This window comes from Oryzias latipes, chromosome 11 (assembly GCF_053564925.1).
Source record: "Oryzias latipes strain Hd-rR chromosome 11, Olatipes_Hd-rR_3.1".
In the NCBI taxonomy this organism is placed as follows: domain Eukaryota; kingdom Metazoa; phylum Chordata; class Actinopteri; order Beloniformes; family Adrianichthyidae; genus Oryzias; species Oryzias latipes.
Window position 1 is genome coordinate 26,102,524 of NC_136247.1, and position 9,703 is coordinate 26,112,226.

General features: G+C 39.4%; 1 long non-coding RNA gene across 1 annotated transcript; it reads right to left on the reverse strand.

Annotated features, from left to right (window-relative positions):
• Positions 1 to 2,056: 2,056 nt before the first annotated feature.
• Positions 2,057 to 3,942, reverse strand: LOC101156902 (uncharacterized). Its single transcript, XR_013659192.1, has 2 exons — positions 3,297 to 3,942; positions 2,057 to 2,531 (listed from the first exon to the last, which is right to left on the reverse strand). It is a non-coding gene; the product is annotated as an uncharacterized LOC101156902 (long non-coding RNA).
• Between the last annotated feature and the right edge of the window lie 5,761 nt (positions 3,943 to 9,703).

Sequence of the window (9,703 nt, forward strand, 5' to 3'; positions counted from 1 at the left end):
ATCTCAGTCTGTTGTTCCAGGAGAAACTTTCTCCATTAGATGTCAAACCAGTTCATATGTTGGAAACAACATTGGATGGTATCTTCAGAAATCTGGAGAAGCTCCTAAACTCCTGATATATGATGCTTCAACTCGTCAGTCTGGAGTTTCTGATCGTTTTCGTGGAAGTGGATCTGGCAGTGATTACACTCTGACCATCAGTGGAGTTCAGGCTGAAGATTCAGGAGTTTATTACTGTCAGCAGGGTTACAACTATCCGTTCACACAGTGAAACAACGTCGTACAAAAACCTCTTTCAGCTAAAGAGGAACTGATCTGAATGAACAGCTGCTCTCAACCTTTTGGTGCAAATGTGGACTTTCCCATAAATTATTACATTTTCTAACATTAATGAATATACCAGAAGAAAAAAATGCTGAGCTATGAAATATGAAGACATATTTTCCACCTTTGGATGTTTTTCACTTTGATACCAGAGGTTCAGACATTAATATTTTTGTGTTTTTTAGGAGACAGACATTTACAGCGATCTACAAACTGTACATTCACTATTTTACATTCCATCAAAGTATCTGCATTTGTTTATCAGGTAAAAAAATAGGAAAATATATTTACTACTGTCTAGATCAGGGATCACCAACCTTATTCAGGATGAGGACTATTTTATGGGTCTAAGTCATATGACGGGCTACTCAGGACCTGTTTACTGCAAATTCACCAAAACACTAAACCACAGACTAGTATAGTAATAGTAATGAAATAATAATTAGCAGTAGATATCTTAGCACTATGAATTAATGGTTCACATATCAAAAGTATTTTTCCCCACAATTCTAATCAATGATTTACACAACAGTAATGACAAGAAAAACATGTATAAACATGAAACATTGATTTATTTCTGTTTATCTGCTGAAACATTAGAAAGTCAGGAGGGACACTAGTTGTACTGGTGGTTCAATAGATCAACATTTTTGAAGGAAATCATCAATCTTCTTGTCAGAACAAGTTTTGGAGTTTTTTTAAAGCTTAATGAATGAAAATGTCACATTTTGTGCAACATTTTCAGATTAATAGTGTTAGTTTCATCAATAATTTCTGTCATTTGTTTGTTCATTTACTATGTATGTGGGAGGCCTACATAGAAATCTAACCGGCTTTCTCTTTATGTAAAGATGTGCAGCTCTAAATGAAGCTTCAGTTGCTTTCTGGGATTTTTTCACAGACTTAGTGAAAATAGTCTCCAAGGAAAAAAGACGTTGCATCTTAAAAATATATTTATTAAAAAAGTAAGAGAATCAGGTGATGTCAGAATGTCCTACTTTCCATTCTTTCACTGCGTCCCCTGCTGCTATGAAGCCCCTCCCACTAGTTGCAGAGGAGCAGCAACTTTTTCCCGCCATAGTTCGGCCCACCTGCTGCTCCTCACTGAATGGTTTCATGAACCCACACATGGAGACGTGTGCTTCTCATTGATGCAGTTGTAGAACTCTTCAAAATAAATGAACCTAATCTCTCATCATCCGCGTCCTTGGTGATGAGGTCAAGAAAAGTATTTGACAGAAACGCCTCCCACAGGCGGTGGGAGCTTCAGGTGAAAACACTTTAGGAGAAACCTGAAGCTGCAACTTTGATGCATGTTAAAACAGAGACCATGGACGCCATTTTGACGCTTGAATTGCGCTCGGTGTGAACAGACAATTGACCTAAATGATAAGAGGAGGGTGCACAAGAAGAACAGCGAGAGCAGGTGGTGGTGGTGGGAGGGGGAATCTGTGGTCTACGTGTGTGCAGAACTGTGGCAAGTTATTCGTTGAACCCCTAATTTCTTCAGAAGATTAATTAAATTTTTTTAAATTATATTGAATTCCCTCATGATCTGTGATATTTTTAGAGCATCCATTTTTGAGGCTTTAAGTTTTCCCCACGGGCGACCATGGGGACTGCTTTGGTGACCCCTGGTCTAGACTGTAGCCCACAAAATGTATTTTACCATTTAATCAATGTAAATGTTTTAATTAAAAAGCATATCTGTAAGAAGTTACAAATAAACAACTTCAAAGAGTATTTTTTATTTTGCATAAAGTATCAAACAAGTAACTTCTAATAAAAATGTTTTTTTTAGCATACAAAGAAAGAAGATTAAAACATCAATGCAGCTGAAATCTCAGTAAAAGCAAAAACACAATAATATTGTTCCAGTCAGTCAGGTGGTGACTAGGAACACTGGTTTCTCCACAGAGTCTCTGGGACTGGAGTCTGGGAGTCCTGGGTGGCCTCACAGGTCACAGAGTCCAGCTTCTCCCACTGGTCTGCAGGGAGCCTCAGGGTGCTGCTCCAGCTGTAGAGGCCGTCCTTCTGCAGCACCCCGGGGCTCCTGCTCTCCTCCCAGCTGCTGCTGATGCTGCTGCCGCCCACCTTCCAGGACAGAGTCCAGCCTGAAGGGAAGCCATTGTTGGCCAGACACAGGAGTGTGGCCTTCCCCTCATGCATGGAGGGGGACAGCACTGTCAGTTTGGGACGGACATCACCTAGAAGACACCAATCAGGTTAGAGGACAGGAAGCACACAGCTGTCAATCAAACTCCTTGACTGTGTGAACGTTGATGTTCTCCTTGAAGAAGTTTCTGTCAGATGTTAGTTTCTGCTCCATCAGTCACTCACTCACACACTGTTTCACTTCCTTTCAGAAAGCTCTCATGCAGATCAGCACACAGAGTCCTCATGAGGACAAACGCTCTTTGGAACCAATGACAGTTCAAACTAGAAGATACATCATTTTCATGTTTGTTCAATTATTTCAGGAACATTTGAGCAAACAGACTGAAAACATTTTAAGATCATGAGATCAGTCAAAAACATAAACTAATGTAAAAAAAAAAACATCTTTATGCCAATAAAAAAAAACAAAAAACAAGAGTTGCTGAGAAGAGGTTTGTCAACCCCGTGACCCAGAGAGAGGTAAATGCAGAATTTAGAAATGATGTGAACTAATATAAACTTTTAAATTATTTTGTCAAAATACTGAATTAAAACAAACTATACTGTGGCAAAAAGACAAGACAAGAGTTTTGTATAAGTATCTTATTTTGAAATTAATATGAGATGCTCACAAATAAAAGTTATTTAAGACTTTAAATTATTTATAAATAAAAACCTGGAACATAATTTAGGAGCTGAAACATTGAAAAAAGGTAAAAATAAAATCTAAAATATTTTTTCTAGACTCTTTAATTTCTTTTAAATAATAAAAACAATTGAGTTTCATTTTTATATAAATGTTTTTAGAAACTTACTTCCAAGATCCAGTCTGGTTCCTCCACCAAACGTGTACCACAGTGATACAAACTAACTGAGTCGTCGTACAAAAACCTCTGACTGCAGAGAGACACGCTCTCTGACTTTGAACACAACAAACTCAACACAGTCTGACTGGAAAACACAACTTATATTAAATATGTAATTACAGATGTGAAAGAGTGTTTTTTTTATTTTGCTGAATTTTGTTTTGAGTTCTTGTTCTGAAGATCAAAAAGTACTTTATTTTATAGCAGTGGTAAAATGTTTCCCAATCAAAGAAATCGGATGCTGTAGGCAGATCGAAAACTTGAGTGAATAGCTTGTTACAAAAACGATATTCTTCTGTCGTAGATAAGACAACGATTGACCAGGTACTGCACCGTTGAGGGAAATGAACTGGCGATGAATTCTGGAAGGTAGCCACCATAAATACTGGAGCAGGAGATGAGGTAATAGCTGACAGCTGGGTTCAATCTGTGGATGAAGGAGAGAATTGAGGGGGGAGAAGAGGACTCCCTGTGATACCATGACATTTTTTACCTAAATAAACTCCATAACAGAAATGTAATTTCATAAACGGACTGAGTGTAGAAGTTGTGTCCGAATTCCTTCACTATGCACTGCATGCATATATTTGCATATGTGTGCTGCCTCTCTGCTTCCAGCAGTTAAGAGCTCAGTGTTGATCAGTGGCTGTCCAGACCTTTCAGAGACACTGACACACCTGCAGCACAATGAGGATGTCACTGACTCTGCTGCTGGCTGTCCTGGAGCTCCTTGTTCAGGGTGAGACTCTCTGCTGGAAACTTGGATTCATCAGGAAACAAACTTCATCACAATTCTTAGATTTCTTTCATCTGGATTCATCTCAATGACTCTTCTGTTTTTCCTTTTTTCCAGGTTCATCAGGTGAAATCACTGTGACTCAGACTCCTGGATCTCAGTCTGTTGTTCCAGGAGAAACTTTCTCCATTAGATGTCAAACCAGTTCAAGTGTTAGCACCAACCTTCACTGGTACCTTCAGAAATTTGGAGAAGCTCCTAAACTCCTGATAAGATATGCAACAACACGTCAGTCTGGAGTTTCTGATCGTTATCGTGGAAGTGGATCTGGCAGTGATTACACTCTGACCATCAGTGGAGTTCAGGCTGAAGATTCAGGAGTTTATTACTGTCAGCAGGGTAACAGCTTTCCGTTCACACAGTGAAACAACGTCGTACAAAAACCTCTTTCAGATAAAGAGGAACTGATCTGAATGAACAGCTGCTCTGACACTGAACACATTACAATTTTACAAAAAACCCTTTTATTATTAAACTATTGGTTAAAAAAATGAAACCATTCTTTAATTTGACAGTTACATTGTCAATGAAAAAACTGTTAAGTTTGAAAAACTTTTAACCCCATTTAACTTTTGACTTAAGACCTGCAAAGGAAGGTCTAAAGGCAGGGATGCACAGTTTAGTTTAGTCTGTAGTCAGGCAATCGATTCTGAGAAACTTTATGTTCTTGGTGATTCATGTTTATTACACTGTTACCGGTATGAAGCCCATTGCGACGACAATTGTTGTAAATATTGGGCTATATAAATAAAATTGCATTAAATTGAATTTCCATAATGAACATTAAACTGTTGTTCAAAGTTATTTTTAAAGCTAAAAATACTGACATTGTGCTGTTTTATCAGTAAATGATGGAGGAAACTGAGGGTTAAGATAGAGTGGCAACGTGAGAGATATTTTTTGGAATCCAAGGTGCTGTTTGAGTTGAGTCTAGGCCTGCACAATATACCGCAAATTTATCGTTATTATTATTATTATTAAGCTGTGCAATATGCATACCACAAAAGACGGCGAAAATCACAATAAATGTTTACCTTAAATGTGCTAAAACAATCTCATGGCAGCTTGAAATATTGAACAAATGACCAATCGGAAGGACCCGTTTACATTGTTGATCAATCAGATGAGCCCTTTTATGTCAGTTGGAGTATAATTTTTATACTGTTGCAGTGAAATGGAAATGATGTTTTTGGTTGTTTTGCTATTTGTTTATATACCGCGAATTATATCGTTATCGCAAATTTAATCACCAAAATCGCATATCGCAAGTTTTTCTCATATCGTGCAGCCCTAGTTGAGTCCATATCTTTAACCAATGCTTAACTATGATGTTGTCGGTATAAAATGTGGGAGATAGTTAGAGAGGAAAACACAAAAGAGAGAGTAGAGTAGCAGAGGCAGAAGTACAAGACGACTCCTCTATTGGTAACCAGGCTGGCTTAACCATATGACTTCGACACCAAAATAATATTGTTCAGATATTTGCAGCCCAATAGTAAAATAAAAAAGTTCAGTAGGGAGAGTCTGCCGTTATCATTGCTTTTCTGCAATATAAATTTTCTCATCCTTGGAAGCTTTTTCCCAGAAGAATTGGGCAATAGAATTGTCAAGGAACCTGAAAATTTGCTGAATACTGGTAGGCATTGAAAAAAATAGAGAAGTTTAGGCAGCACATTCATTTTGATGCAGTCACGATTAATTTGATCCAGTAATGGATTAAAGTTGGTTTTGAAAAGATCAGAAAAGTCCTTTGTTACTTGAACGCCTAGATACTTAATGATACATGGAGAGATTTTAAAAGGTGAGTCAGATAGGGGGGTAGGCCATATCCTCTGGGTTGATAGGAAGAAGTTCACTTTTATTTAGGTTTAATTTGTTGCCAGAGATCTGACCAAACTCCCTCAGCAGAGCTAAAACTGGAGGCATGGAGACAGCTGAATCTGAAAGAAATAATAAAAGGTCATCTGCATATAAGGCTACTTTATGATATACACCACCCCTCAAGATACCGCACATAGAGCTAGTTCTAATGGCCGCCGCGTGTTGTTCAATGGCTACAGCAAATAAAAGAGGGAAAAGAAGACAGCCCTGTCTAGTTCTACGGCCCAAGGGGAAGTATTTCCAGAAGTCATTATCACGTGTCCTAGGTGATGTGTGCATTAATTTAATCCATGAGAGGAATTTATAGCCAAAGTGTCTCTAAGTATAAAACAAGTAAGGCCACTCCACCCGATCAAACGCCTTTTCAGCATCCGTGGAGATGACCATTTCGGGGGTGTCATTTGGAGAGGGGCAGTATAAAATATGCATAAGGCGCCTAAAACTATGATATGAATGTCTGGTTTTAATAAAGCTAGTTAGGTCAGGACTGATTAATGTGGGAATTATCGGCTCCAAGTGTTTTGCTACATCAAAAATTTTAACATTTGCACACAGCAAAGATATAGGCCGATATCTGCTGCAGCATCGAAGATCTTTATCTTTCTTTAGGATAATTTAGATTGTGGCTGTTGCAAAGTAGCCGGCAAGATCTGCTGAAGCCTTTAACATGTTAAGCATTAGAGGGGATAGTTTATCCATAAAAACCTTAAGAAATTCAGATGGGAAACCGTGAGGCAGTTCCAGGGCTTTTCCCATTCTGCATAGACATGACAGCATTCTTCAGTTCTTCAGCAGTGAAAGGCTTATCAAATCAAATCAAATCAACCTTTATTTATATAACACTTTTACAAAAACATATGTCACTCAATGTGCTGTGCATAAAATACAATAAAATTTTAAAACAAGATGACAAGACAAACAGTGCGACAACCCCCACCCCCTCCCCCAACACACACACACAGACATACATACGCACACCATGATAAAAAAGTGATAAAATGATGGAATGTAGAGACCTGGCTTTGTCCTGAAGTGGGGAAACGATATTTTGGGGACATGTCCACATCAGTGACCCCCCACCCAAGTTCACGGAGAACACTACCACAGAACCCCCCAGATCCGATCAAAGTGTCAGACCCGGGAGATCCCGCTGCAGTGACCCCGTTCACTGAGAAGGGTCAGTCACCGATGTGGAGGATCCCTCAGAGGAAAACACTGGAGTTACAAATAAAATGTAAAAGGAACAAAATTAAAATTAAAATATATTTAAAACATGAACAAGAAACAAATAATTACATAAACCTTAATAGACATATGCCCGGAACTCCTGGGTGGTGATGGGGTGCTAGTCTGGGGCTGTGGGCGCCCTTCTTGGGTGGGACTCTGCGTTGGGCTCTTCCGGGGCGGCGGGGGGCTGCTCTCCTGGTTGGGCTGGGGCGGCGCTCTCTTTCCCCCCGTGCTTCCCTGCTCTCTGGCTCTGGGGGCCTCGCGGCGGTCCTGCTGGTCCTGGCCCGGGTGGCGGATTTGGTCGCCCGGGGGGCGGTTGTCCCCCTGCCTGCTGCCGTGTGGCGTTGGGGGGTTCCGGCTGCCGCTACTGTTGCGGCCTCCTCCTTCTTTTCACATTCCACCATCCATTTTAGAAGAACATAAACACTCACCTGAGCACAGGTGTTAGCTCACCTTTGTACTAATAGTTTGCATGATTGAACGAATGAAAGATTTCACACTAGTTGGTTTAAAGGCATAGGTATGCGTGTGTGAACACTATCTGTTTTGTGTACATGTTGACATGTGGACATTTTTGCAGCTAGCAGGTGTGTTGATAACATTTCAGTGTGTGTGTGGACAGGCCCCGCCCTTTTTGTACTACATTTGAACCTATCTATGCTGCTTCATGGTCTTATCCCCCCCCTTCCTATTATCACCCTCCTATCCTTCCCCTCTCTCTAACATCCCTCTCTCTTCTTCCCTCCTTTCCTTTTCCGTCCGGTCCAACACCAAAGATTTTCAAACATGATTGAAATGAATAAAGTTTGGCTTCGATTACAAAAGGGGTTTATTCAGACATACCTCTGGTTTGTCTGAAGATTAATAACCCCTGTTGTTTAAGTAAAATATGTCCAACACAAGAGGCCCTCAGTTCTCATCTGTCTGCCCAGTTGTTGGACAGGACAAGTTAAAAAAAAAAAAAAAATTAATAGACATATGAAATGGTAAGAGTGACTAAAAAATAAATTAAAAAAATACAAATAAATAAATGTATTTACATACACATATAAAACTAGTAAAAAGAGAAAATAAATAATTAAAATATCAAATAAATTCCTAAAATTCAACTAAAAGCTAAATTAAAAAGGTAGGTCTTAAGCCTTCCTTTAAAAAAATGAACAGTCTCTACGGCCCTGAGGCTCTCTGGGAGGCTGTTCCACAGGCGGGGTCCGTAAAAACTGATTGAGGCCTCACCGTATGTTTTAGTTCTAACTTTTGGAATAACTAAAAGGCCGGTATCAGAGGACCTCAGGGTCCGCGAGGGCTCATACTTTAAAATCATGTCAGATAAATATGAAGGCCCAACCCCTTAAAACATTTATAAACCAATAAAAGAACTTTATAATCAATTCTGAATTGCACAGGGTGCCAATGCGGCGATTTTAAAATGGGTGTAATGTGTTCCTGTCCCCTCGTCCTTGTCAATACGCGTGCTGCTGAATTTTGCAGCAGTTGAAGGTTTTGTAATCCTTGTTCTGGGAAGACCAGAGAGCAGGGCATTACAGTAATCTAGTCTGCTGGTAATAAAAGCATGCATTAGCACCTCTGTACTGGCAAGAGAGAGAAATGGGCGGACTCTGGATATATTTTTTAGATGATAAAATCCTGTTTTTGTGATATTTTTAATTTGTGGGATAAAATTCATTTCAGAATCAAAAATGACACCCAGGTTTCTCACACACTGAGAAGTTTTGTAATTCTTTAGTTTAGATAATACAATCTCTCTTGTCTTCAGAACCGATCACTAAAACCTCTGTTTTGTTCTGGTTTAGCTGTAGGAAGTTCTCTGCCATCCATGACTTAATGTCTAAAATACATTTTAAGAGTGTGTTTACGACTCTTTGTCATCAGGAGACACAGTGATGTAGAGCTGAGTGTCATCAGCGTAGCTATAAAAACAAACGCCATGCCTCCTGATGACGTCCCCCAGTGGCAGCATATATAGATTAAAAAGTAGTGGGCCTAAAATGGAACCTTGGGGGACCCCACAGTTGATCTCAAAGACTTTTGAGGAGAAGTATCCATACTTACGTAAAATCTTCGATCTGTGAGATTGTGAGACTGTGAGACTGTGAAATTGGATTAAAACAGTTTTTTCAATCATTTTACTTAAAAATGGTAAGTTGGATACTGGACGATAATTGTTATAGTTGCTTGGATCTAAATTACTCTTCTTCAGAAGAGGCCTCACCACTGCCGTTTTAAAGGCAGCAGGGAAGACACCTGTCTGAAGAGAGTAATTTACTATATTTAAAAGCTCAAACTCAAAGAAGTCATAAAATGATTTCAACAACGATGTGGGGATAGGGTCTAAAAGGCAGGTGGTAGGCTTTAACTGGGAGAAAACCTTACCAAGTGCCACAGCATCAACCAGGACAAAACTTTCCAGTGTTTCCTCTGATAAATGCAA